Below are 20802 nucleotides of genomic sequence, written 5' to 3'. Positions count from 1 at the left end.
AGGCAGCACAGCTCTGCCAGAGCTCCTTCCCCAGCACGGAGGACACGCTTTGCTCCCAGCCAGCGGGAAGGCACAGGCACCCAGCAGTGGGAGAGGCACTCAGCCAGCCACTAATGCTTCCCACTGTCTTGGAGCAAAGGGATGGATTAGCTTTTATTAGCTCTCATGAAGAGCACATCACTCCTGCCCTTTCCTCCTCTCACCAGGCTCACACACAGCCTCAGCTGTGCTGCAAGTGAAGCAGAACCAACTCACCTACGTGCTGGTGGCCCCAAACTCCTCTTGGGTCTCATATAAATCTTACAGATCTTAAATCTTAGGCAAGCTGGGAGTTAGGATGGAGCAATCCTCCAAAGGGTGCTGCCCTGAAGTACTTTAAAAAAGATGGATGCTTGGCTTTTACATCTGGATCTCCCAGTTGGCACCTTGGCTTTTACATCTAGATCTCCCCGTTGGCACCACGCAGGGCCTGAAGGAGGGCACGGTGTCCATGCCAGCCAAACCAAAGCCAAGGCACAGTCCCCAGAGCAGAGATTCAAACCTGGGGCTGTTGTTTGAGAGCTGCTCCGTGGTTTTCCCTCTGAGCCCTCCTGCCCCATGCAGAACCCCTGCCCGCAGCACCCAACCAGCAGCAGGGCTGAGGGATGCTGCTGCTCCAGAGCAGTCTCTCTAAAGCCGCTCTGGGGCTTGTTAGCAGGGTGATAAAGGGGATGAATGGCCTCGGAGAAACGCTCTGTCTCCTGCTGCGGCATTCATTATCCTTTAGCCAGGCAATTCCTCACAGCAGCCAGGAGCTCGGGGCTGGCTCGTTCATCCTCTGCGGGGGCTGCTTCCCATCGGGGCCCTGCTGCTCGCCCCAGGCAGCACAACGTGCTCGGTGCTCATCACCTTCCTCCCACACCGCCCGATTGCTCTCCCGAGCCCCAGCCCCGTGAGCCGAGGCACCACAGCTGCCCCCGTGCCCGGATCTGCGCATTTCCAGCCCCGTTTCCCGAGGAATGCAGGGCATATGCGATCCTGCTGCATCCATCTGTCCTCTGCCCACTCCCCAGCAACTCCTGACACTGCAAACAGATTTCGAGCTGATGTGACAGAGCAACGGAGGTCTTGGAGACAGTCAGAGTCTATAAATTTCGTGGGAACAGACTACCAAACAGAGGAGAGACATTATTAGCACCCTCCAAACTGAAGTGTATCATCCCTTATTAGACATCAGACAATTTGTGTGGGAGAGATGCCGTAAATATCCCAGGGAAGGGAGATGCTCCATTCAGCACAAATAACTTACTGGACAGCAGAGACTCCAATCCCAAAGGGTACATCCAGAGGAGATGAGCTTTTATGGATCCCACTACACATTGTACCAACAGCAGAAGGTTCCAGGCCTGTTTGGCTGACAGGAGATCCAACCAGCTAAGATGGCATGTGAGCCTTTGGAAAGCCCATGGAAATGCAATGTGTGCCCTTCCCTTCTCCTTCCAGAGACCAAGCTGAATCCTTCTGCATTTCCAGCCTTAATTACCATTCTTAATTACCCTCCCAGACCCATGGATGAGTTCAGCTGCTGCCTAAAAGGAAGTGTCATGCCCAGCTCCAAGGGGGAGAACTGATGGGCTGAGCAGCTCCCTCACCCCCACAGCTCTCCCATTGCCTCTCCACTGCATGGACAGAGATTTCACCTTCCAGAAGGGTGTTTCACCCTCAGACTGCTGCCAGGAGATGCCAGGAAGGCAGCCCAGAGTCGGAGCAGTACCTGCTGAGCTCTCAGCAGGATCACTTACTCATCAAGCTGTTGACTGATGGGTGGCACTTGAGAGGGAGCCCGTTCCTCCACACTCAGGTAAATCCTTGCTGCCCACCAGCCCCAGCACAGGGCTGGCAGGCAGCAGCATGGATGTCCTTCTTCCAGGAGCAAAGAGTGAGCTTCAGAAACCTTTGTTCTTCCTTTTGAAGGGGATACAGCAGCCTCCTGGCTCTCCCTCAGAGTTAATTAATGTTCTCACATCCCCAGTGTGACACAGCCCTTCTCAGGCTGAGCCCAGCATTTCAGAGCTGTCTGATGCCCCTGTTACAAAGCCAAACCCTGTGTGCAGTTAGGGGATAGAGCAGGGTGATCCCTGTGCTCATTTAGGATCTGCACTGGTAACCCAGTCCTTACCTGTTCTGAGTGTCATTTCCAGCCTCAGGCATTCCAGAGCCCTGGCAGAAACTGAGAAGTGAGAAATAACCTTTTTCCCTCCAGCTCATTCGTGACACTCTCCCAGCTGGCCAGACACATTTTGGGACTTCTCTGATTCACCTGGTAAAGGTCAAATCCCAGGAGGCACCTTCAGCTTGGTGGATCACGTATCACTTGTACCTGTGGGGCTTCAGCTCCACAAAAACACAATTTAAACATGTGCTACAGCACATCCTTTCCTCAAAAAAAAAAAAAAAAAGGAGATTTACACTCCAGGCATGGTGACTCCCTGTTCTGCCCAACAAAAGGAGGGAGGGGGACTGAATTCAAGCTTGTGCTCATTAAAATAGAAGGGGAAAAAAAAAGAAAACCCAGAAATCCAGTCACTCTATCCTAATTGTTCTGATCCAGCCTTTCAGAGTGTGGCACTGAGCTGAAGGGCCGCACCTGAAAGTGTGCCAAGAGCGGCATGAAATGTTAATGTTGCAATTAAAACAATATGAATATTGCAGCACTGCTCTGCTGCTTCCCATCCACTGAACAATTCTCATTCAATAGAAGTCAAGTTACATTTCAGGAAATAATGAGGTCTGCTAATTAAGTCTGGCCTAGGAAGACAGCAGTCTTAAAAAGAGAAAAAAAAAATTCAGATCTCCCCAAAATGTGTACATTTGCTGCTTATTACCCGCAAAGGGGAGTCATTACCGCTGCTCAGTGCCAGGATCACAGGTCAGCCCCACTGCCTTATTGCACACACCTAGAGGAAATTCTCTTTGTAATGATAAAATGCATAAGTCATGACCTGCCTTGTCCCCAGGCAGAGCAGGGAGTGCCAGGCTGGCACGTCCCACACTCTGAATGCAGAGAGCAGGGCCCTGACAGGGAATGCCAGTCCCAGGATGGGCTCTGAGGGGCTGAAGGCAGCAAATCACATTCAGCTGACACAGGACAGAGCCCAGATTAGGCACAGGGAAGGGAATTCTCCTCCACAGCCATTCACACAACTGAGTGACAGTGACACTGGCTTGAGCTGGTGGGAGCCACAGGGAAAGTGACCACTGGGACAGTCCTGGAAGGACAAAGACCTGTCAGGATCATCTTGTGTTTTAACTGTAAAAAGAGGCAACAGAGGATCCCCCTGTGCTGCAATAAGGATAGAGAACAGCCTAGAGACAGGAAACATTGGGTTCCAGGGGTCCCAAAGGAAATGGATATCAACACACTGCTCCTATGGCTTCCCCATCCTCTTGATTTTCATAATATTCCCAAATTTGTTTATCTGTGGCAGGTGTTGAGGCTGCCATCACATCTCCTGTGTTCCTCTGTCTTTCATAATATTCCCAAATTTCTTTATCTGTGACAGGTGCTGCCATTACATCTCCTGTATCCCTCCCAGCCAGATAACTGCAAGGAGAGGTTGGGCAGGGAGGGTCCCTCAGCATGAGTAGGGAAGACACTATCATCATTCCATGGGAAGAGCAGAAGACTGGGAACAGGTCCACCACATCACCCTGCTGGTTTGATGACATGGTTTTTTTTATGACATTGTGTTTTTCTCAGAGTTTCAGGGACACACAAGAACCACTCATCCTCCAGGCCTGAACTCCGCCCTCAGCCCCAGCCTGACCAACCCACATGGAGCTGTCCAGGGTACACAGAGGAGCTTGCTGTGCAAACAGGAGGCTACAGCAGAGCAAACCTCTCCAACCCTTCCCCTAACCTCCTGCTCCAAGCTCCGAAGGAAAACTAGTCCAATGGCAGGGTGAGGGAGGCCAGTGGAGTCCTGGTTCAGTCCTTGGCCTCTGCTGATGCTCCAAACTTCAGCCTGTCTTTAATACAGAACACCTTCCTGGTAAGATGCAGACAGAGACTGAGCCACGCTATTCAACATTGGCAACACAATGATCCAAATCATGGGGAGCTCAAAGCATCAGGAAGGAAACACTTCATTTGAAAGAGGAGAAAAGTCCAGATGAAAAGATCAGAAAGGACTTTCTGGGTCCTGGACTGTCCTAAGGGACTTGGGTACCATTTCTATATCCAGCTGAGGGAAATAAACCTATTTGGTCACCAAGGCACAGCCAGAGGGATTTCCCCACCTCATTGCCAGCAGCAGCAGCTCAGTTTGGAGGATGAGTAGGTGGTCTGCTCCCACCAGACCACTTCTCACTCTTATTTCCAGACGAGCCAGCATTTGCTGCTACCAAGTGTCTGTTCTGCAATAAAGAGCAATAAACATGTCAGAGTAATTAATGTCTTAACAACTTATTACAATCCTCAGATAATTAATCACAAAAGCTAAACATGCTGTCTCACCCTCCTAATGTGTTAATGCTCTAATTATTATGCCTCAATTAAGGGAAAGTCAGCGCTCCTTGCTTGGGAGTGCATGTTTAATAAGGGAGCCTGAACACAGGCGAGGCAGAGCAGGGAGCCAGGGGGTGAGGGGGGTGAAGGAAGAGGACACCATTTCTAATGAGGTTTCATGGCTGGCTCGAGGCACAGTATTGACAGCTCCTCTCTGGGATCTCACACGCCACTGCACGTGGAACTGGGGGCCATCTGTGGTGGTTCCATGCTCCACTTCCCACCGGGATATTTATAGGAGCAGCAGCATGGGAGGGGGCACAGGGCACTGGGGATGAGCAGTCACACCATGGTCTGGCCAGCAACAGGCAGCAGAGGTGGCAGCTCTCTCTGCAGTCATTCAAGGAATGGTGGTCTCCTCTATCCTGCCCATTTCTTGCTCTGTTTCCAGGCAGACTGGCACTTGTCTGTAGCCATGATATTTTCTGCAAAACCCTTTCCTTGGGATTTTCCCTCCTGAGAAGCTGAGAGGCCTCAGGAACAAACTGTAAACATTGATTATCTGCTGCTGTGGAATGCAACAGGTGCATCTGTGATTGGTCTCATGTGGTTGTTTCTAATTAATGGCCAATCACAGTCAGCTGGCTCAGACTCCCTGTCCGAGCCACAAACCTTTGTTATCATTCTTTGCTATTCTATTCCTAGCTAGCCTTCTGATGAAATCCTTCCTTCTAGTCTTTTAATATAGTTTTAATATAATATATATCATAAAATAATACATCAAACCTTCTGAAAGAGGGAGTCAGATCCTCACCTCTTCCCTCATCCTTGGACCCCTGCAAACACTGTCACACTTGTCACCACTCCTGAGCCCTGCCAAGGCTCCCCACTGCCCAAGCATCTCACCCAGTCCTGTTTCCATGGTACTCCTTGTTTCCTATCAAGCTAACTCTGGGACATCCATGGATATGTTAAGAACAGCCCCCAAAAACGAGGATTACTCTTGGCATGTGACATATCAGCTTGTCAGAACCCAGGACATTGCTCTGGCTGCCCTGGGTGATTCCAGACCCTGGCAAGGGTCTCAGAGACCTTGGCATGGAGTCAAAAATACCTGTGCCTTTGATTTTAGCTCATGGAAACAATTACCAACTTTGTGTGAAGATTTACAAGCCACAAGAGTTTGAGTACAATAATAGGTAATTTGTCACAGGGTGAAAAAGTAGAATTTTGGGGATTTAGAATGGGGGTTCAAGAGGCAAAATGGAGGAATCTGGGCATGCCCTGTCCTCCTCCTTCTTCTGCTGTGATGGTGGCACTTATGGATTGGTTTAGGGTAGAGACAAACTGTCTAACTTAGGTGATAGGTGTTGGAAAATTATTGTAAATAAAGTACACGTAGTTCTTAGTATAAAAAGCTAACACCACCCCAAGGGTGGTCAGTGTGCCACAATTCGACCTGCTGGACAGATATTAACAGGTCAGAGAAAGAATGGAACAGATCAGAGAAAATAAACAACCTTGAAAAGCAGAACTGATGAATCTCTACTACTTCTTTGGTCACAGGGCTGAGAAAAAGACTCTCTAATACCTCAAGAGTCACTTCAACCACAGAAACCTGAGATCAGCTCATCTGATTTCAGCCACTGCCTGGAGGCTTTCCACAGGTCCCTGCTGTCTGAGGGAACAGAAAGCCATGTCTCAAAGAGCATACCATTTAAAAATGCCTGGCTTATAGATGGGGAAACTGGAGGCCACAAAGGTTTTCTGCAGGGGATTTGTGGTGGTTACCAGCCATGAATCTGCCTTCCTGCCTTGCTCTGAGCCTCACTGGATGCTGGGAACTTCAGAAAGAGGTTCTTGGCTAGGAGGAGCTAGAGCAGACCCTAAAGATGAATGCAGGGCCTGGACCCCTCAGCATGTGCTAGCAGGAGATGCCTGCTGCCCTCCAGACACAGCAGTGCACCCTTATGATACTTGTGTTTGGGAAAAACTTATGAGACAAAGTCAAGGCAAAAAATGGCATCACATCCACCCCACCCTGCAGAAGCAGTGACCCTAGAGAACAAAGGAATCATGGAACTGGCACTGGAATCATGGAGCTCTGCAATGCAGCAGGTGTGGGAAGCAGGAACTGGGGCAGCCAGGCTCCAGATCTTGGTACCATACAGAAGAATGGCTGGAGCCCAAGTCTCCCCAACAAAGCCTATAAAAACTTCTTTTTGCAATAAAAAAGAACTCCCCCGCTGAAGTGGGTCTTCACACACAAGAAAAATCTCCCTGAACTAGCCTGGTTCCTGTTCCATCCAAGCCTTTTTAAATTTCTCAGACAAATGAATCACCAGCAGCATTTCCAGCCTAGGTTTGACTGCAAAACGATTGCATTTCTCAAAGAAATAACACTCTGTGTGGGTTTGGATGGTTCCCTCTGAGGAATAAGGGAGAGGGAATAAGAAACAAAACAAAGTAAAGCAACCTGGCGGGGACATGCATTTTAAAACCCATGAACAGTTTTAGCTTTCAAATAATCCAAATAAAGAAAAAAATGGTTCACATAGTTACTTCCACAAAAATAATTCTGTCACCCCTATTCTTTGGTGATGCCTCATGAAAAACAAAAGAAAATCTCTCCACCTCTGAGACACCAACCTGACAGCAGCTTGACTGCTGAAAAGGGGCTGATGCTTCCCCACAGAGGCAGCCTGTGGATTCCCACAGGGCTCCAAAAGAGGATTTGTGTGTTGGGCCTCTCTCCATGCTGTTTTCTGTTCCAGCAAGAGGCCTGACCTGTCCAGACTCTGCTCCTTCTCTTCACAGAGGATCATTTCAGACATCCAGCTCTAGTTCCCTGCCCTGGGCTGGGGGCATCACAGCTCCTTATCTCAGCAGCTCCCCTTGGCTCTGTGAGCTGCTGCATGGACATTCCACAACCCACCCAGCCTGCAGAACCTGACCACAAAACCACTGAGCTCTGAGCAAACACAGCCTCATTAGGAAGATATACAAGGGATATGATTTTTTTTAGGAATTAAAGGATAGTTCTGCTGTTGTTTTCACTGACTTGTGGAGCAGAAAGTTTTCTATGGATGTTGGCATCTGTGCTGAAGGTGCTCAGGCTCTTGTCTTATTTTTTCCAAACATACAATCCAACTCCATCAGACACTACAAGAAAGTGGCTGACTGATTTTGTACCTCTCCCTTCTCACCACCACCAGTCACCTGAAAATATGGGGCGTTACTTCTAGTCTGGGGCTAGCAATTCTGGATTGGTTATACTAGATTTGACTTACTCCAAAGTGTGCCAAGTCAGCTGAATATCCAGTGCCAAACACTCCGGAGAAGTTGCCTGGCTCGTGTTAGCATACTGTGGGGTTGGAAAAAGCTGCTTACCTAGAAGAGAGCAGTAACACACAGCTGTGCCTCTTTACACCTTTCCTATCTGAACTTAGAATAAGTTTTTTGGAGCAAGTCACTGCCCCAACAGCCCAAGATCTGCTCCCAAACCAGTTCACACAAAACACCTGCAGCCAGAAACCATGTGCTCACATTGCCAGAGCCCTGCAGCAGGGCTTGGATGGGGAGGGCAGCCTCTGGAGAAGAGCAGATGAATAACAAGAATATATAAAATATGTAGTGGCTGTTGGAGAAACCAGCATCACTGCTTCCCAGAAAAAGACAGCCAGCCTGAGGGGATTGGAGGGCTGGACCATAAATGGTGCCAAAGGAGCCCAGATGCCCCAGCCCCAACCCTCCAGCCTCTCCAGCAAGACTTGCCTGAGCTCAGCTTACCCCCTCCCTCTGCCCCCTGCCTTTAAGACAGCGTGCAGCACGACAGCTGGGAAACCCAATCTGGTCCAAATTTTGTTACAACCCTGCTGGTTTTTATTCTTGTTTACCAGCATTAATTTTAATGGCTTTCCCTACATTAACTTTGTCCTGAACCAGTTGGAGGAAAATTCCTACTCACTTGCCTTCTGGAGAACAGACTGGGTAATTTTCCCTTGTCATTTAACAGCCTGCCTGGGCTGCTCAGGAATGACAGCCACACTGGAGGGCAATAAACTCCCCGAGGCTGGGGGTGGAGGATTTACACATCCCTGAACACAATGCCCATTCTTTGCTCACTCTGGGTCTTGGCTTGTGCTGGCCCAGCAAGTGGAAATTCCTTCCTCCTGTTCAGCATGGAAAGGAACTTTCTGAGCCTGATGGAAATTTCTTCCTCCTCCTTTTCAACATGGAAGGGAGTTACAGAGCCTGCACCAAGGATAAGTAATGCTTCCAGACAAAGTGGCAACCTCTCCAAGTCTGGGCAGCTTTGGGCTGGGTTTGCCAGCAGCCAGTTGAGTCTCATTTTCCCTTGGAATCACTAAAAATGCCTGTAAAACAGTCTGGGGAAAGATAATGGTACTAGAACATGCATGGAGAATGTTTCAGAGAAGTGGGGAGCAGGAAGATGCCTCTGCTCTGCAATGCCCAACTCAGCCCATGCTGGCAGAGCTGGGCACCATCCAACAAGCAGCTTCCCTGTGTCTCCTGCATCTCTTGTGTACAGCAGGGAGCAGAAATAAGGATGAGGCAGTGCCTGACCCCTTTCTCTGATCTCTGTTCCTTCCAGCCACCATCCTGGCTTCCTGTAGGAGACATCACAGCTCCATCCAGGCTGTCTCTGACAGAGAAAGAAAGATTGTCCTTCCCTCTGCTCACCAAGATGCTGAGTCTCAAGATCCCACTCCTCTCTCCAGCACAGAGGGGTGTGGTGGCTCAGACCATGGGAAGGGAAAGAAATACTCAGGTCTTCCTGCACCTTTCTCTTCCCATGAAAAAACAAGGTAACATCTCTACACCACAGACATGCAAGGGTCTGATTCAGGCATCTTTCCAAAATTTTCTGTCTCTGCCAGCATAAAAAAAGAATATGGCTAGAGCAAGTGAAGTTATTTGTTGCATCACATGATGCCCATACTTTAAAAGTACAGATGTTCCCTCCATGCTCCAAGGGGTGATTTGGAAGACAGAGGACTCAGAAACTCCTACTCTATCCAAGCACAAGCACCTGGGCTGCTGTAGAGGGAGGGTTGCCATGGAAAGATGAGGAAGGCAGCAGTGAGGTGGCTGGAGTATTCCCACCAATTATCATGAAGAATTTTGACTGCTCTGCTGTGTTTCCTGCAACAGCCTAGCAACCACCCCTGAAGTGTTTCTTACATGTCAGAGAAGCATTAAGCAGGGTCACACACCCAGAAAGCTGCACAAGCAGGGAGGGGTCCAGGCAAAGCCCTCTGGGCATGGACACCTCATGTCCTGCTCCAGGAAACTCCTGCACGAGGGACAGGCAACTGGATGGACATCAGAGCAGCAAGAAGGAGAAGAGCTGAAAAAGAAACCAGAAGTCCCACCTTCATGGGGCAGAACAGAGCAGCTTGTCATTGCCACTGATGTGAATTCTCTACCCAGGACCCCTGAACTGAGCAATCTCTTCTACATACAAAGGAACTTGTCCATAGGTTCACTTCAGAGGCACTGCTTCCACCAGGACTCCTCCTACTCTGACCTAATAAAACAGAAAAAAACAAGAGCTGCAAGATACCTCACATGGAGAGGCTGAGAGATTGAGAGGCTCCAGCATCCTACCCTCCTGCAGTTCCTGAGACAATGAAAAGGCAGATATTCCACATGTGTCATTCTGGCCTCTTCCACAAGAAGGGCACTTCCAACTGACAAAGAACAGCTTCTGCCCATTCATTAAGTTCTTGGCATTAACCAATTTCTCTCCAAGCAAGCCATAAAACCCAAAGCTGCATGCAAGGAGCATCCTAAAATATCCTTGTAAATCTCAGCCACCACACTCATTAATTACAACCCAGTGATAGTTCAGGCCATTAGTTCTGGCTGATAACTTCATTTATTCCCACGTTAATGCTTGATGTCAGTGGTTATCTCATTACCACTCTATTACTTACCCACTTAATCCATCACTGCAAGCCAGGCCAGACAGGAGGAGCAGAGCTTGCCTTGCATCTGTTGGGAGATGCATCAAGTGCAGAGCACCCAGGAGTCACAAACAAAGCACTTGTCATCTGCAGCTGAGCTTACAACTATTAAGAGGAGGAAATGACACAGATGAGTGTTGTCAGGAACACAGACACATTCCAACATTGAAAAATTGTGGATATGGAGGATTGGGCTACCTGCTAAATCACAGCCAAAAGCTTTGGAAAGAATGGAGGCAGTATCAGCAGTCATATAGAAAAATGACATCAGCTCTGCCCTCCTCCTCCTGGGACTGTCATTCCTCCAGACCCCAGGTTAGATTCAAACCTGTTAGGCAGTTTGAAATGGCAACTCAAAGTATGGGCACTGGGAGCTGCTACCTGCTGAATGCTCCAGAAAACACACAGGCATCACTGCAGAGACCATGAGCCCTGAGTGTCAGTGAAAATACACCTTAAACATGTACAGATAAAATAGTCCTTGGCATACCCACATGTACCCAGCTGGAGCTCCTCTTGTGTGGTGAGCGGCACTTCCAAAAATGTGCTTTACTGCATCTACTACCCCCCTGCCTGTCCAGGACTTACTCCACCTGCTGATCCCATCCCTTGGGTCTGACAAAGGTGTTGCAGCCTAGTGAGACCCTCAGTCTTTCCCTGTCACATTCCCTCCTCCTTTCCCCAAACAGTCTTGCTGGAGACAGCATTTCAATCTTCCCCTGCTTGACCCAGAAAAAGGGGAGCTGTTAGCAGGCTGTGAAACCAAGCTGTGAGCTGGGGAAAGGGTTCAGAGAGACATCTCCCTTGCAGAACACAGCTTCTCTCCAGAGCAAGCAAAGCTCTTCTGCTCCACCCCAGTGTGATGCCCATACAATAATAGGGCAGCTGGCTGGTTTTCCCTGCCCCCAAATGACATGATATAAGACTGGAATCCTCTAAAGCAGGAGAACCTGATGCCACAAAAGCAAGGTAGAAAAAGAAGACACAGCTCCAAGATCATGTCAGTAGTGAAATATCAATGATTTCCTCTGTGATCAGTAACCCCCCTCCAGCTAATGTGCCCATGCTGGCAGAAGCAGGCTCTGAATGGTGCCGTGCCAGAAGGACTGACAGGGCAAGCCTGCAAGATGCCACAATCAGATGTAATTAAAACACCTTTGCTGCCCTGCTTTCCATTCTCTCAGCAATAAAATCCATTACAGAATTCAGTTAGAAAATGATTTAAAATGTCCCTGAAGCCAAGTTGTTGACACCAGCGTAGACAGATGGATTTTGATACACCCTTGATTAAACAGCTCTCTGCAAAAGGCAAAGAGGGCAGGAAGGGAGCTGGGCGATGAGCTGGAGGGCCATCCTAGAAACAGGGGCTATTCCCCAGGGAAAGCAAGTGCTGCTGGAGGAGAAAGATGCCCCATCAACCAGCCAGAGGCTAAAACAGCCTCATCCCCCTGGGAATCAGGCTGCAATCCTCTGCTCCAGTACCAGGCTCCTGTCCCTGTGCTTCCTGCTCACAGTCAGGCTGGCAACACCACACACATCACTTTTTCTAGCCTCTGATTAAAGGATGCAGGGAAAACAAACAACAGAAAGCCTCACACAGTGCTCAGCCCCTAGCAGGGCCAGCAATGCTTCCATTTCCCATGGAGTTACACATCCCAGTGGGATTCTGCAGGATGCAGGAGGGGACTGTCTCCAAGAACAGTTTTCCCCAGAGGCATTCATGACATCTCTGTTCCTCATTCTCTCACACACAGATGCTCTTGCACTGATAAGGATTGAAGTCCTTTGGCACAGAGGGGCAAAGATAAAGTCTTCTCCCTGGCCATCTATTTATATCAAGCTGGTAGGAGCTCGTTATCTTGAAGGTCTCTGACATACAGAGCTGCAATCAGCCATCAGGGTGGAAAGTGATTAGGGGTGGGCAAAAAGGAGCCAAAGCCACATTAACCCTCTTTTCTCAGGGAAAAAAGGGCAAGAAGGAGGGGTGCTGTAACCGAGTGTGGGCAGCTGCCCTGTCCAGCTCTTGGAGAGAAGAAATCCAGGTGGGACAGATGGTTTAAGCACAGCTCAGAGAACAACCTGAAGAGCCAGACCTGAGGAAAAACACCTCTTGAGCAAGCACAGAGGCTCTGCAGGCCAGGAATGCTGCAGGCACAGGTGTGGGTTGTGGAGCTACACAAACCACTGACCACTGCTTACCAAATGCTCTGATGCTGTGTGACCTGGCACCAGAGGTTTGCAGACATGTCCCATGAAAAAAGGGGCTTTCCCATCCCATTCCTCAGGCTTTGTGTGCAAAGATGGTTGACCAAAGGCTCCAGATCAGGAAGGAATTATAAATCAGAAAGTATAAGACACTCAGTACCACCAGCTCCTGCAGTAATAAAGCCCCTGCTCATGCACAACATTAATATCTCATTACTAATGTACATCTGATGGTTCAAATTTCCCCTGCTCCCTCCCATGGCCTGAAAGAAACTGAAGCAAGCAGCAAGAACCTTCTTATTAAATAATAAGCATCTACCTTATTATTTCTCTGGAACTTGCCTGTGAGTGCAAACCTGACACTTGGGAGCCCTCGGCTGCTTCATTTCATAGGCAGTTTGAGACTGAGGTGGCTTCTGGGGCCAGCCCTGTGTTCATAAGCACAGTACCACTGATCCTCAGACCTGCAAACAGCTGAGGGGCTGCTGGGATCCTTTCTGAGTCATCAGAAATTCAGCCTCAAGTTAACCAAGGCACAGCCCAGGCACTGCTGCAGCTCCACCTTCCCTGCAGCCACTCGGTCTGGGTAAGGATAATCTTGTTTCCAGCAAGAAGCTAGGGTTTGAAAAACATGCTCACCCGGTGCATTTCAATTATCCACGTTTTTAAACACTGTTTCACACCCCGTGAGAGTACAATCACACCTCAGACAGGGCTGCCTCTTCACAGGGTATCACAGCCACTCTGCAGACCCTGTTTTTTGCACCGGAGAAAGGTTGGGGGGGAAGAACCTTTATCCTAAGGATGCTTTAAGCAAAGTCTCACATCTTTTTAAAACACAGTGAGAAGGCCACATTTACTGCTTAGCAACTTTTCTCTCCCAAAAGTCACGGCCCAAAACTTACCATGGCTGTGTAACACAGAGCTGAGGGAGGGGCTGGTCCTTGCCCTGGTCTCTGACAGCTGAGCCTTTTATTCCTCCTGCAAACAAACCACATCAGTTGAGCACCACCAGGGAAGGAGCAGGACCAGAGCAAATTCCCAGAAAAAGCCTTGGCAGTGCTCCTCCTGCTCTGTGAGATGGAGTAATGGAGCACGACACATGGAGCAACAGAAGCTGAACAATGCACGTGTTCCTGCAAGGAGAATGAGCAATATTAGAGGGGAGGGGGGAGGGGAAGGCACTTGCTAACAAATATTTATTAAAACACAATCTTATCCTCATCCGACCCTCATTCTGGTTAAAGAAAAAGGGACAGGCTGCCATCACTGCTGGGGCACCCAGGCAATCCAGACAACTGGCCACCCATGTATACAATTGCTCAGGAGGTCCCACAGCCACCTTGTCACCTTCCCTCCAGCAGCCTGGGATGTGTCAGTTTAAGTCATCTCCCCCAGCCATGGCAGGGAGAGTGGAAAAAGATGATCTTTGAGGTCCCTTCCAACCCAAACCATTTGAGGATTCCATGGCTGTTTTAAGAGCCCCACTCTCCAGGCTCCCAGAGTCCTGACCAGCCAGCTCTCTGTGCAGCCTGCTCACTGTGCCCTGTTGTCATCTTATCTTTATTTTCTTATATTCTATCCCCCTACATGGCCTGTCAGAAGGACACTCAAGTCCTGCACCCCCACAGATCTCCTTCCACCCACATGCTTTCTACAGAGATCACCAAGGGATGTGCTTCCTTCCCATTCCAGCTAGCCAGCATGCTCCATAGAGGAGGGGAAAAACTGCTGACCTCAGTGGGATTTGGGGGCTTCCAAACCCAACAAGTTTAGGCCCCAAGTGTGCCTGACCTGCTAATAGCTACAGCACTTCACAGGAGCACAGGGAATCATGGTTTGGGTTGGAAGGGACCTTAAAAATCATCCAGTTTGAAGCCCATGCTGTGGGCAGGGATACTTTCTATTAGCCCAGGGTTTAGAGACCATAAGAATAAGAAATCTTGGGAAATCTAGACACGTGCCAAATGGTTGGACAGGCTCCTGAAATGGCTCAGCAAGCAATGAGCTTGGTGCAATGTCCTCATCAGTCACTGGCTATCAAGCCTAATCCCATGGCATAATAACATTCCTTGGGTATGCTTTACATTTAAAAAGTAATGAAGAACCAGGGTGGAAAAAATGCTGTGATGGAAGGGAAGAGTTGAAATTCAACCCCTGTAAGAAGCCCTAAAGACAAAAGCACATTTCACATTCTGCAATCTGTAAGAGAGTTGATTTTCTGTTCCTCAGCTTCAATCACCTCTTTGCTAGTGAGATTTGGCACTAGCCCAGGTCTCCTGAGGAAGCAGAGGCAAGGATTTTCCGAAGGATTTGTCACCCACATCTCCTCCCACAGCGCTTCCTTGGGGTTTTTTTAATGAGCAAGGCCCTCTTTTGAAAAAAAAAACTGCCTTTAAAAGATGAGGCCATGCCCATGAGAAACCCCAGGGCAATATTTCTAGCTCAACCCCACCTCCAAGCCTCCTGCTTGCCTGCAAGCCCTGCTGCCCTCCACCTGCTTAAGGAGGATGTTTTCATTATTGTTCAATTTGCAGTGAGTTTAGCTTAACGTCCTTCATTGGATTATTTTTATATTTAATGTCCTCTCCTCTCCTCCTCTTCTTTTTATAGACTGGTAATCCAAGTCCCTTGGCAAGGCTGAGTAATCTTGATCAGATTTTAATCAAAGTAAGCCAGATCCTCAGCTGCCAGTATTGATGCATCTGCCTTTAAATATTTGAACGATGCTGATTTACCCCAGCGAGGCGCAGGCTCCATCCGTTCAGGAAATTTAAATTCCTTCCCAGGCATCAAGCTAAAACAACAAGACAGAACAAGCAACCTGCTGCGAAGGGGTTTTAGTTTATAAAACCAATACCCAGGATTTCAGAACTAAATGAAAATCTGAGATAATCCCTCCCCAAATCCAGCCTGGGAAAAGCACTCCGGACAGATAAGTATCAAGTAACTTCTTAAAACACACTTTTTCCTTTTATAAAAGCTTTCATCAAGTCAGAGCCAAAGGGAAATTACCCACAAGGCCTCATTCCTTGACATGACCCACAGAATTCATGTTTTCCACTCTTAGAAAATGCTTTTTTACCCAGGCAGGCTTTCTCCAGGATGGGCCTGCTTCTGCTTTGTTCAGCAATGACCCTTGCACAGCTGCCAAACCCCAAGCATCCAAAATCAGTATATTAGTCGGAAAATAATGAGATTTCTGGAATACAAAATGTTGGCTCCATTTTCCTCACCTTTAAAGATGACATCTGCCAGCTTCCCTCCACAGATTAGAAAGCAAAACAAAAAGCACTTAGATGAAAAAGAGCCTCATCTAATCGCCTGGCTCCAGGAGATGAGTTTGACATAGAGACAGGGGCTGTCCCACAGAACTTGTGGTGCCAGAAATAGATGATTGCCTCAAATACACTGCTGAAGGCAAGACAAGCCAGTTATCCTGATTTCCTTACCCAGTTGGAGGTGAGCTCCTCAGAAACAAGAGGGATTTCTCAGGTTCTCTGAGACAAGTGTTACTCAAGCACCACCTGAGGAGTTGTAACTCCAGACCCTCAGAATACATCTGCATTTCCTGCTGCTGGAATGCTGTAAGGTCTCCAGGGTGTGTCAGATCCATGCCCAGTCCTGAACAGGAGGAGAACAACTCAAGGATCTCAGTCCTTCCTTCCCTCAGGAGGTTCAGGGCTGCTTTTCCAGCTGTCGGCTTCCCTTCCTTCCACCTCCAGCCAGGCTGGCCTACAAGCAACCATAACAAATTCTCTCTTGTCCATGACTCTCATTTGCCATCCTGCTTCACAAGTAATGCCTCAGCTTTGTCCTCCACACCCCAAAGTCAAGAAGGAGGAACAAGACCAATGAGGAGCAGCTGAGGGAGCTGGGGCTCTTTAACCTGGAGAAAAAGAGTCCCTGGGGGGATCTGCTCACTCTCCACAATTCCCCAACTGGAAGCTGTAGCCAGGTAGGGGTCAAGCTCTGCCCCCAGGGAATAAGGATGGGACAAGAGGAAGTGGCCTCAAGCTGTGCCAAGGGAGGTGTAGATTGGATATTTGGAGGAATTTCTTAACTGAAAGGGTGGTCAAGCACCAGAACAGGCAAACCAAGAAAGTGGTGGAATCACCATCCTTAGATATGTTCAAAAAACCTGTGGATGTGGCACCTGGGGACATAGTTTAGTCCACAAAACACTTGGGGGCTTTTTACTGCTGGGCTAACAATTGGAATTGATGATCTAAGAGGTATTTTCCAACATAACAAATTCTATCAGTTTATAATCACCCTCGTGCAAGAGCCCAGCTGCTGAACTGCACTTGGATCCATACCATGTCCTCCATGCAAGTCCAGGAAAACCAGTGACCATTCTGCCGAACAAATACTGCAGGATTAGGTGCTGCCTTGAGAGAGACAAAACCATGGGACAGAGCCCTTAAGATGTTATTACTCAGTAAGGGGACCAAAAATGAGCTGGGCCTTAAAATCTGTAAATCCTGCTGATGGTTGTAGGGGTAAATTACAGAAAAGCAGAGCTAGGGATGGAGAAAAACCAAGGGCTTTGTTTCTTTCCCCATGGCTGTTCCACAGTTCTGTGGGGAGAAGAGCGCTCCAGTGGACACAACCCCACCAATTTCACCATTAACAGGCACATTAAACCAGGCTGTGAATAGTCTCATGAAGGAAAGTAGAAGGGTTAACAAGCTCCAGCTCCTGCAAGCAGCAGGCATCTTTTGTCCTTTCCCATTAGCTCACCCGAGCATCCCTGATCTGAGACACAGGCTCCTACAGCAGATGGCCTTATTAGTGTCCCTGTGAGGTGACAAGGAGACCACCACAGGTGGCCCAGACAGCAACCAAAGCACTTCACCCCACTTGCCCCAAAATAGGTTCAAGATCATGCCAAGGGCAGCCAGGATCAGAGCACAGAAAAGATGTCAAGTGCAAGTGGTCCAAGTTAGCCTCTTGTGTTTCTGCGCTGTTCCAGGCCCAGCTGGAATTTGTTGTCCAGTTTGGGATGCTGATCTTCCAGACGGTGTGAGCAACTGGAGACAGTCCAAGGGAAACAGACAGCAGTGACTGGAAATCTATAGGAGACAGTTGGCAAGGAGGGGTGGAAAGCACTGGTGATGCTCAGTCTAGAGAGGATGGAGACATGGTTACAGTCTTCAGACAACCAAAAAGAGAAGGGAGGGGAAAAAAACCAACATCCACCTTTCCCCATCTATGGAAAGGACAAGTCCTGAGCTTGATTTAAAACAAGGAACCTTTCAGTCAGATATTAAGGAAAATTTTCCAAGTGCACTGACAGCAAAAGCACTAGACAGTTGTCAGAACTCCATTGCTTTCCTCCAACATCTACTGTTAAATTAAACCCTTTGGGCTACCCTGCAGAAGACCCCATAACTCAGCCACGAGGCAGTCAGGAGAGTTACGAGCTCATTCTGCACTGTGACGTGGGGAATGGATAGTCCAACACCAGTGAAAAAGAAATTAATTTCCAGCCCATCATAAAAAACACCAGAAAAAAAACAAAAAGCCACAGAGCAGCTGCTGCTTAGAAGGACCTTTAAAAACCCTTCCAGTGTGAAAAGGCCAGGGAGGGAGGGAGAGGGTGCAGCAGCTTCCAGGGCTGGCAGGAGCTGGTGAATGCAGAGGAAAAATCCACAGCAAAGCTGGGCCTGTTAAGTGTGGTGGGAAACAGAAGAGAAGAGCAGAGAACAATGCCTACCTGCTCTCTGTGAGGTGACACACCCACCTCACACTGCCCCACTGTGCCATTGGCAAGAGGGACACAGGACCCTCACAGGACCTTCCAGAGGCTTGGGATGCTCTCTCCTCCTGTACACACAAGCCTCACTGAGCTGGTGGCTCCATCCCTAATGTGTCTCCAGGGCAGGCCATTTCCATGCTGGAGCTCAGGACTGAGCCCCCAGGCTGGCTCTAGCACTTGATGGGTGCCAAGGTAAGGCAGGAGCACATGGCTGAGTGTTCTCAGCAGCCAGAGGAGGAAGAGTTTTGGGATGTCCTTGTTTTTGTCCAACTAAATAAAACAATGCATACATTTTTACATATCCAACCAAATAGATCTCAAGTACAGAAGCCTGAGGCCAAGCTGGGTACCCTCAAATTCTTCTGAGCTTTACTTGGAACACGGGAAGGAGTCCAGGATTTGCACCACACTCTTTGGATTTGGGTCCTATCTGCCTGATGACCTGTTGTGAGTCAAAAATACAGTAATTTTTCTGTCTGCCTCTTCATGGGTCTGCCCTATTCCCAGCCAGACACACTGGCTGGAGCCAATTCCTGCATCATATCTTCAAATTCATCCAAGCTTCAAATTCATCCGAAACTTCTTGTGCTGTGTGGCCCAAATCTCCCTGAAATTCAGCTCTTCATGTATTTTTGGTTGGATGTGGAATCCAGTAAGCTGAGAGAGGCTTGGAGAAACCAAACTCTGGCTAATTGCTTTAGTACTCATCAAACACAGCATGATGCAGATCCATGATAAAGCATGGATCTCCTGGAGAGGTCTCCAGTGATGCAGATGTTTTGCAGGAGGTTTCACTCCAGATTGAACCATTCCAGAATGACAGACATGAATTTCAACCCCATAAAAATTCCTCCTGAGTTTCTCCTCCCACAATGACTTTGCTTCTGTGAGGCTTGGCTCAGACCATCCCACTCACAGTATTTGCAAGACTAAATGCAGTCAAAGACAGCTCACATGAGAAGAAACTTCTGGACCTCTTCCACCACTCCTCTCCTTGTGTGGAGCACAGAGGCACCCAGAGACATGATTGCAGTGAACTATTACCCTCTGCACTCTGCATCCTGCTTTGTTTATAGAGCCTTTGGGGAGATTTGTGGGCCTGGCGATGAATTATAAGGGAGGAAGACAAACATATTTTACTGTTCTGGGCAAGGAGTGCTGGAATCCTGCGGACATCTGGAGGAATTATTTGCAGAAAATTAACACTGTTTGTCATTTGCATGATGAACTTCTGGATCTCAGATGAATGATGGGAAGGAACCGGTGGGAGATGCTCATTATCCCTGATGGAGTGAGGCCCCTTGACATGATGCTAAGGTTGCCATGATCTATGGACCTGCTGACTGACAATTCTGAGGGCTCTGGAATTCAGTTCACAATATAACCGGGGGCGTAAGCAACCTGCCACAATTAAATTAATTATTAAACGCCGAGGCGTTAATAATTGTTGCTTTCTGATTGCTGGAGTTTGGGATGTGCTCTCTGGCTGTCTCACAGGGCACACACCTTAACTCCTTACTGCCTAATTCCAGAGGGCATGGAAAACTAACACATCTGCAGGTATCCAGAGAGATTAAAACTTCCGGGATTTCTTGCTTCTCTCTTGGTGTGCCTTTGGGGATCGTGCTCTCAGCAGCTCCCTGACAGATTCCCCACCTCTGCCTCAGCAGCAGCTACAGATTCCAGGTGGGGGCAGATGATGTGCCCTGCACTCAAATTCATAGCATGGCAGAGAAGACCTCAAAGTTTTTCTAATACTCCAGTGCAGCACACTCATCCTTCTGTATATTAATGCTTGCTGCTTGAGAACTAGCTTAATTTTCCGTGCAGCTCCTGCATGCCAGGGAGGAGCTCTTGGAGAGCTGGGAGCACTGCTTGCTTGCAGGGACCCAGAAGAACCAAGCCTGAGAAATGTTATCTCACCTAGGACATGGCTCTTGGTCTCTCAGCAACTCAGCTTCTGCCTTTGAAAACATTGAATATTCTATGATCCATTCCTGAGCTGTTGCTTGTAAGACTTCTGAGTGTTTCCCAAAGTAGGGGGTGAGTCCCCCTCTGCTTCCCGAGGAAAGAGGCAGAGCTGGGGTGCATAAGGGATGGGAGGTCTCTCCAGGGGAGCAGAGGGGATGCATCAGCTGTGGCAGCCTTATTAAAGGAGAGGCAAGGAAGGCAGAGGGCACCTGGGCTCAGATTAAGTTCACTGTCTCAAGTGCTTTTGTAAGCTCCTCTAAATTCACTTCCCAGTGCTTTCACCCCTGTCCCTGAGCAGAGACAGCAGCATGCCCCTTCCCCATAGGGTGCTGGGAAGATGAATTCATGAACATTTTTGAGGCAAGGAAGCAGAAGAATGTCCAGTTGAT

General features: G+C 48.6%; 1 protein-coding gene across 7 annotated transcripts in view; it reads right to left on the bottom strand.

Moving 5' to 3' along the window:
• The window catches only part of LOC135450838 (uncharacterized), a 118191-nt gene that overhangs the window by 33494 nt on the left and 63895 nt on the right, over positions 1 to 20802 (bottom strand). For all 7 annotated transcript variants that reach the window (XR_010441165.1, XM_064719385.1, XM_064719387.1 and 4 more), the window contains 2 exons: positions 13587 to 13662; positions 10447 to 10581 (listed from right to left, as the gene is read on the bottom strand). The gene's annotated coding sequence lies outside the window, so the exon portion shown is untranslated. The remainder of the gene's footprint in view (positions 1 to 10446; positions 10582 to 13586; positions 13663 to 20802) is intronic.

This window comes from Zonotrichia leucophrys, chromosome 8 (assembly GCF_028769735.1).
Source record: "Zonotrichia leucophrys gambelii isolate GWCS_2022_RI chromosome 8, RI_Zleu_2.0, whole genome shotgun sequence".
NCBI classification, from domain to species: domain Eukaryota; kingdom Metazoa; phylum Chordata; class Aves; order Passeriformes; family Passerellidae; genus Zonotrichia; species Zonotrichia leucophrys.
The sequence above is the reverse complement of the archived record's forward strand: the minus strand, read 5'-3'. Positions and strand labels throughout refer to the sequence as shown.